The following is a 9,095-nucleotide window of genomic DNA, read 5'->3' as shown; positions in this document are numbered from 1 at the left end:
ACTAGAACTGAACTAGAACTGAACTAGAACTGAACTAGAACTGAACTAGAACTGAACTAGAACTGAACTAGAATTGAACTAGAACTGAACTAGAACTCAACTAGAACTAAATAAGAACAAAAAAAACTAAATTATAACTATAGTTAAAGGTTAAATTTGTTTATTTTATTCTCAAATTGTCTTTCTATACCACTGTGCTTTCCTTATATTGCGCCTCAATCATCCCTTATTTTAATATGCTTTATTCTTCATACATATTTATTTTGAAAGATGAATCCATATCAAAGGGGTTGTTGCGTGATATCACTTTTTGCCTTCAATTCTGTTATTATTTGTTTTGTTGTTATTGTCATTGCTGTTGGTGTTTTTGTTTTTAATGTCCTTATTAATACAGTTGTTAGAACATTTGTTTTATTATTTTTTTTATTGTTGTCTAAGCTGTCTGTTCATCTATTTGTACCGTCATTTTGTCCGTCCGTCTTGTCCTCTTCTCCTGCTGCTATTACTGAATATTTTTATTGTGTAATTTGGTTAAAGACAAATTAGAAGTATTTTATAAGTAATAAAAGGATGACAACACAAATTGTTGAAAATTTGTTTACACCCTTCTGGTTTTATTTGGTTTTTGTATTTGTTTGTGAACTCATTTTTTCTCCCCATGTTTCAAGTACTATGACTGCAGTTAGTATGTGTGATTGTGTGTGGATATGTCAGCATTTTATTGTGACATATTTGTTGATATAATGTTTTGACATTTATTGACTTTAGATTTTAAAATAAATGACCTGCTGTTAAGATTTTCTTAATCGTTTTAATAATTTAATTAAAGTGTGAGTAAAATGTATAGAATTAATATTAGTTGTATTGAGGCTTTGTTTTCATTCTAGTTCTAGTTATTCTTTTAAATGATATTAGTTTTTAAGTTATTATTATTTTATTTATTAATTTTGCCGAATATTGGATTTCGGTCGGCCTCCATCACCTAGTTTTAAATATCTTTTTTCACATTATCATTAAGATATTACACGGCCCCCGACACAGATTGATGAGGCTTAATCTTAAAGTGTAACATTTTAATCTAAAGAGCCTTAAACTATATTTACCATATAAAAAATAAAGCAACAAAAAATAATACTTAATTACTTTTAATTGTTAAAAAATGCAAATCAAGGTGTCAAACAACATTTTGTTCATTATTTGTAAGATTTTATTCGAATAATGACAATAAATACGCACAATTTGCGTATGAAAACTACTCGTATTTATACAGGTGCCATAATCAAAGTTAAAAAAAACACGTTTTGAACTTTTTATTTTGGTTTTTCATTTATTCAACTGAAATTGATTGTAGTAGTTATCAGATTGTAAAGTTAAATTCGTTTTGGGTTTTTGTATGTTTGTAACTTTTATATAAATATTTTTTTTTGTGCAAATTTATTTTTAATAGTCTTTTTTTTGCATAAAATTTATTACAAAAGCTAATAGCAAAGAGATCAAGCAATTAATCAACTCGTACAATATTAAATGAAAAAAACACAGATTCAAAAAATAAATAATAAAATATTTTTAGAATTACATAAAATTCAGTTCAGGCGATAAACGACTAATGGTGTTCTCCTAGAGTATGTTTCTTTAGTTCAGTTCTAGTTTTGTTATAGATAAGTTCTAGTTTATTTCTAGATCAGTTCTAGTTCAGATCTAGTTTAGTTCTAGTTTAGTTCTAGTTTAGTTCTAGTTTAGTTCTAGTTTAGTTTGAGTTTAGTTCTAGTTTAGTTCTTGTTTAGTTCTAGTTCAGTTCTAGTTCTAGTTCAGTTCTAGTTCAGTTCAGTTCTAGTTCAGTTCTAGTTCAGTTCTAGTTCAGTTCTAGTTCAGTTCTAATTCAGTTCTATTTCAGTTCTAGTTCAGTTCTAGTTCAGTTCTAGTTCAGTTCTAGTTCAGTTCTAGTTCAGTTCTAGTTCAGTTCTAGTTCTAGTTCAGTTCTAGTTCAGTTCTAGTTCAGTTCTAGTTCAGTTCTAGTTCAGTTCTAGTTCAGTTCTAGTTCAGTTCTAGTTCAGTTCTAGTTCAGTTCTAGTTCAGTTCTAGTTCAGTTCTAGTTCAGTTCTAGTTCAGTTCTCGTTCAGTTCTAGTTCAGTTCTAGTTTAGTTCTAGTTCAGTTCTAGTTCAGTTCTCGTTCAGTTCTAGTTCAGTTCTAGTTCAGTTCTAGTTCAGTTCTAGTTCAGTTCTTGTTCAGTTCTAGTTCAGTTCTAGTTCAGTTCTAGTTCAGTTCTAGTTCAGTTCTAGTTCAGTTCTAGTTCAGTTCTAGTTCAGTTCTAGTTCAGTTCTAGTTCAGTTCTAGTTCATTTCTAGTTCAGTTCTAGTTCAGTTCTAGTTCAGTTCTAGTTCAGTTCTAGTTCAGTTCTAGTTCAGTTCTAGTTCAGTTCTAGTTCAGTTCTAGTTCAGTTCTAGTTCAGTTCTAGTTCAGTTCTAGTTCAGTTCTAGTTCAGTTCTAGTTCATTTCTAGTTCAGTTCTAGTTCAGTTCTAGTTCAGTTCTATTTTAGTTTTAGTTCAGTTCTAGTTCAGTTCTAGTTAAGTTCTAGTTCAGTTCTAGTTCAGTTCTAGTTTAGTTCTAGTTCAGTTCTAGTTCAGTTCTAGTTCAGTTCTAGTTCAGTTCTAGTTCAGTTCAAGTTCAGTTTTTCTTGTTTATGCTTTACATCTATCATAAGTTACCAAGCTCTGCAATAACTAAGAATCTCATGAAAGTGATCACTGTTTTTTAAAAAACTTTGCATATGTACATAAAAACACCATGACTAAGATTCGATTAGAGTAAGAAATAAAAGAAAATCGTATCAAATCAATACATGTTTATATACATAAATTTAAATTCGCATGTGATCGTAATCTAAAGTATAAACTGCAATACAGCAACAAAAAAGAAACACTATTTTACAATAAATAAATTCGTAATAAAAAACCATAAATGTAAAAAAAAATATTTAGCAGGTGCAAAATGATTACCAATCAAATTTTAATGATTTCGATTTTGTTTTTTCTTTAACAAATCAAAATTAGGTCTGCGACTATCACAAGAAATTAATCACTGATCTTTTAATGTTTTTTTTTTATTTAAATACAACATTAATTAAACATAAACAACAAATAAACCTTCGATAACAAAAAAAAAAACTATAAAATATTATTTTTGTTGTTGTGGATTTTAATTTATTTATTTTATTACGAATTTTGTTAATATCCCTTTTAAAATATCATAAAACGTGCCATTTAACAGTGGGTGGTATTCTCTGGTTTTGTGGTCTGTTGTGTGGACAAATTAAATAAAACGACAGATAAATTTTTGTGAAAAAACTTAGACATTTTAAAAGAACAAAAAACTGATGGTCTACAGCTGCACTCAATGTGCATAAAGCTGTTTAATGTGCACCCTACATTAATCTTACCAGATTTCTAATAATATTACTTTCAAAGTCAAAGTAGCTCTTGCCTCGAGGCAATATCGGTCTACCATATCTTATTTTGCATATGATTTCTTCTTTATTTTTATTAATGAAATATTTTTGTTAAGTGCATTAATTTTGGTCTACTAGTTGAAAATCGAATGATTTGTGTGCGGATTGTAAGTTTTTTTTTCTTCGGGTTTTGGTGAATTTTGTGAGCGTGGTAATGCATGCTAATGGATTTTCAAAGACACTTATGATCATGTCTCTGTGTCTGTGTGTTTGTGTGGATCTATGCGCCTCTAGCAATATACCATTTTTAAATGATCTCGTTTTTGAGTGGCTAACAGCAGGTGTTGTTGTCTTTGGCATCAACCAAACTAAAACTAAAAAGATAAAAAAATGAATTTTATGAAAACAAATTTTACAAAAAACAACAAACAAATTGGCAGCTAAAATGTGACAAATTTATGTTATTTTACAAAAGAATGTTTCATTCTATTTTGTTTAAATATTTTTTGTTCGAATTTTGGTTGAAAAGATACAAAGTGTGAAAAAATGTCTCTCGTCTGTCTTTACGCATACAAATGTTTGAACTTTTTTTTGCAAAATATTAAATATTTTGAATTTAAGGGAATTTTTTTTAATAAAATGCTATAATTTTTAAATAAATGGTAAACTATGTGTACAAAAGTATTTACTACAATAATTGTTCCTTCTACAGAATAGAACCAGAACAGAACTAGAACTGAACTAGAACTGAACTAGAACTGAACTAGAACTGAACTAGAACTGAACTAGAACTGAACTAGAACTGAACTAGAACTGAACTAGAACTGAACTAGAACTGAACTAGAACTGAACTAGAACTGAACTAGAACTGAACTAGAACAGAACTCGAACAGAACTAGAACAGAACTAGAACAGAACTAGAACAGAACTAGAACAGAACTAGAACAGAACTAGAACAGAACTAGAACAGAACTAGAACAGAACTAGAACAGAACTAGAACAGAACTAGAACAGAACTAGAACAGAACTAGAACAGAACTAGAACAGAACTAGAACAGAACTAGAACAGAACTAGAACAGAACTAGAACAGAACTAGAACAGAACTAGAACAGAACTAGAACAGAACTAGAACAGAACTAGAACAGAACTAGAACAGAACTAGAACAGAACTAGAACAGAACTAGAATAGAACTAGAACAGAACTAGAACAGAACTAGAACAGAACTAGAACAGAACTAGAACAGAACTAGAACAGAACTAGAACAGAACTAGAACAGAACTAGAACAGAACTAGAACAGAACTAGAACAGAACTAGAACAGAACTAGAACAGAACTAGAACAGAACTAGAACAGAACTAGAACAGAACTAGAACAGAACTAGAACAGAACTAGAACAGAACTAGAACAGAACTAGAACAGAACTAGAACAGAACTAGAACAGAACTAGAACAGAACTAGAACAGAACTAGAACAGAACTAGAATAGAACTAGAACAGAACTAGAACAGAACTAGAACAGAACTAGAACAGAACTAGAACAGAACTAGAACAGAACTAGAACAGAACTAGAACAGAACTAGAACAGAACTAGAACAGAACTAGAACAGAACTAGAACTAAAACTAAACTAGAACTGTTCTACAACTGAACAAGATCTGAAAAAAAAGAAATTTGTTTGAAAATTTTCTTTGGATAGGAAAACATTTTCAAAAAAGTTTGTTTGGCAAGAAGCAATTAATTATATTAAAATAATTACCTTACACAATATATTTGTTAATATCAGTATATCACACCTCCACTGGATGATTAAACAACCGGTCTTCGTGCAATAAATTAATATAATTTAAATTTAATTTATTATGGCAAAGAAGAAAATATCTTCGACATGAGTGTGTTAATTTATAAAATATAAATGTTTTTCGTATATTATGGGCAATTTAGAAATGATTTTATGAAAATGTTTTTGTTTAATTTTATCCGCACCTTTCATTCATACGAAATTAAAATTTTTTTTATATTCATTAAAAAATACACGAAATCAAGTATGAATGAAATGTTCACAGTTTATGCAATGCGGGAAAGTAACCCAGCAAAAATTTGAAATTGTTAAATAGGTTCATATGAATCTGGGAGTCAAATAATAAAAATTATTGCTGATCATTTTGAAAACTTTTCGATTTTAAAGGCGACTTGTAATGACTAAAGACTTTAGTAGTCTCCCAAATTGTTTGCTGGGTTTAACAATTTCAAGTTAATAAATATTGTGTGTTGGTTAGAATGAGAGTATGAGTACCACTGGCAAAAAAAAAAATCCACAAGAAATTGTTAACTAATGATAAACATAAACAACTGCTAATACCATTTAAGTGGCCAATAAACCAACAAGATCTTTAAAATTTCCATCATCAAACACTTCATCTTCATCTGCTTCATCATAGTGCGCCGCAGCGGCAGCAACTTTATGATCTTGTCTATGGAGAAAGAGCAAAAAAGGAAAAAAAAAACAAAAATATATTATATTGAAACAATAAAATAAAAATTATTCCATAAATAAACAAAAACAAAATACCAGAAACACGGTGAAAAAATTAGTAAGTGAGTGAATGAATAAAAATACTAAGGAAACCATCTGATATGCGGATGAGATGATCATGATGCTGTTGATCATGTTGTGGAAATGGAAATTGTTAAAAAAAAAGTTGTTTGCATAGAAAGGCGTAAATAACAAATATGTAGTATTGAGAAACTGCTCGTGTATACCTAAAGTAATGTTTTTGGGCAAGTGGTGAAAGAGATTATTAAGAACAAGTGTGTTGGCTATTAACGAGATCGGCCAAAAACATGCAACATAAATACCAACAGCAATCAGCGGATAAACAATGTTATACCTAGACTATATGAGTTATCTGATAATTCTTTTAAGATCATCGTTGACTTCCGCAAAGATAGTAATGAGCTGATAGGGAATGGCAAGGGACACCCTATAGTTAAATAATTTTATTAAAAAAAATTATCGAATATTTTATAAAAGAAGGAAATTTCTAATTTCTAAAAAGAGAACATTTTTTTCGAAAATTTTTTATAAAACGGAAATTTTTTTCGATTTTTTTTTTTATAAAATGGAAATTTTTGTTGAAAATTTTCATAAAATGGAAATTTTTGTCGCAAATTTTTTATTAAAAGGAAATTTTTGTCGAAAATTTTAAATAAAATGGAAATATTTGTTGAAAATTTTCTATAAAAAGAACATTTTTATCAAAAATTTTCTCTTAAATTTTTTTTGGATAATTTTCTATAGCATGGACATTTTTTTATAGAATGGACATTTTTTATCGATAATTTTTTATAAAAGGAACACTTTTATCGAAAATTTAAAAAAAAGAACATTTATCGAAATTATTTTTATAAAGAACACTTATCTAAAATTTTCTATAGAAAGAAAATGTTTATGGAAAATTTTCTATAAAAAGAAAATGTTTATCGAAAATTTTCTATAAAAAGAACATTTTGTCGAAAATTTTCTATAAAAAGAACATTTTGTCGAAAATTTTCTATAAAGAGAACATTTTATAAAAAATTTTCTATAAAATGAACATTTTTATCGAAAATTTTCTATAAAAAGAACATTTTTATCGAAAATTTTCTTTAAAAAGAACATTTTTATCGAAAATTTTCTTTAAAAAGAACATTTTTATCGAAAATTTTCTTTAAAAAGAACATTTTTATCGAAAATTTTCTATAAAAAGAACATTTTTATCGAAAATTTTCTATAAAAAGATAATTTTTATCGAAAATTTTCTATAAAAAGATAATTTTTATCGAAAATTTTCTATAAAAAGAACATTTTTATCGAAAATTTTCTATAAAAAGAACATTTTTATCGAAAATTTTCTATAAAAAGAACATTTTTATCGAAAATTTTCTATAAAAAGAACATTTTTATCGAAAATTTTCTATAAAAGGAACATTTTTATCGAAAATTTTCTATAAAAAGAACATTTTTATCGAAAATTTTCTATAAAAAGAACATTTTTATCAAAAATTTTCTTTAAAAAGAACATTTTTATCAAAAATTTTCTATTAAAAGAAAAATGTTATCGAAAATTTTCTTTAAAAAGAAAATTTTTATCGAAAATTTTCTATAAGAAGAAAAATTTTATGTAAAATTTTCTATGGAAAGAAAATTTTTGTTGAACATTTTTAGCAAAAAATTTTCTAGAAAAAAATTCATAAAAATTTTTTGTGGAAAAAATTTTTTCTATAGCAACCAAATTTTTTTCCATAACCATCGAGTAGGGTGTTATCAATGAAAAATATTTAAATGCACCTGTGTCAGGTATCATAGTTGCAACTTTGCAACACCAGCAGCAAGTTGCCTGGTTGCTGCAACATGCTGCACATACTCACTATTTGTAAAGAAAAAATAAAAGAAACAAAAATAATTTCCGCAATATTGTATGCAATGATCACGATGAAACTGATCAAATGATCATTGCACATATTTATGAACAAAAACATCATAAACAGTAGCTGGGTTATAAAAACAATCACATACACAAGATTATTTTCAACTGATATCAACTGAAGTAGAAAACGAAGAATGAATGAATGAATATTCACATAGTTTAAATTTTGAAATAAATATTTCAGAAAATTCAAACACGTACGTTTGAAGTGAATGTACAAGTACAAGTGTAGCACGAGTCGATTTGAAACATATCGAATTGAAAATGGCAACAAGCGGAGTAACAGTAGCAGCAATGGATGCTGCTTTTATCCCAATTCATCAATCTTCCAATGCCATTTAGAGGAAAATGCTGCTGACGTTGTTGATGATGATGCTGAATGAATGAATGTGTTTTTTCAAAACAGAATGAGTTAAACCTTAACAACTGTTAAAAGAAATTTTTCATTTAAGTATCTTACGAATACATTCACTCACACTCACACAGCACCTATTTATAAGACAACCAACACACATTTCTATACATTTTCTATGTTTATTAGAATATTTTTGTTAAGTGTATTGGTAGTTGGCTTAAATCATTGACACATAATTTTTAACAAATAACAGGTGTTAAGGCATTTTAATTGAATACATTATTGAGCACTAAATAATTTTTTACGAGTAAATCGTTCTTTATGATGATTAAGAGTGAGTTTATGTACATGTACATATGTATTTATGTTGCTGAGAGGCCAGTGAAGTGATCATTATGAACTAGAGAATACTTTTTTGAATGTCTGGTAATAAAATCTAGATTTTATTATTTTGTGTAGATGCTTTGGCAGTTGATGATATTGGTGTATAAGGAATTTATATAAATGATATTTAATAAATTTTAAAAAAACTCTTCAATAACGCATTATACTATATACATTTACATATATGTATATATAGTAAAACAAATCAAATATTTTTAAATGATACATTGTATTTGCATATTTATGTTTTTTTACAAAATAAATGAATACATTAGGGTGGATTTTAATACACATAAAACCTTTAATTTAAAATAGTATAAATAAAACTGATCCAGACTAGAACTAGAACTGAACTAAAACTGAACTAGAACTGAACTAGAACTGAACTAGAACTGAACTAGAACTGAACTAGAACTGAACTAGAACTGAACTAGAACTGAACT

This window comes from Lucilia cuprina, chromosome 5 (genome assembly GCF_022045245.1).
Source record: "Lucilia cuprina isolate Lc7/37 chromosome 5, ASM2204524v1, whole genome shotgun sequence".
Classification (NCBI taxonomy): domain Eukaryota; kingdom Metazoa; phylum Arthropoda; class Insecta; order Diptera; family Calliphoridae; genus Lucilia; species Lucilia cuprina.
This window is presented reverse-complemented; position numbering follows the sequence as displayed.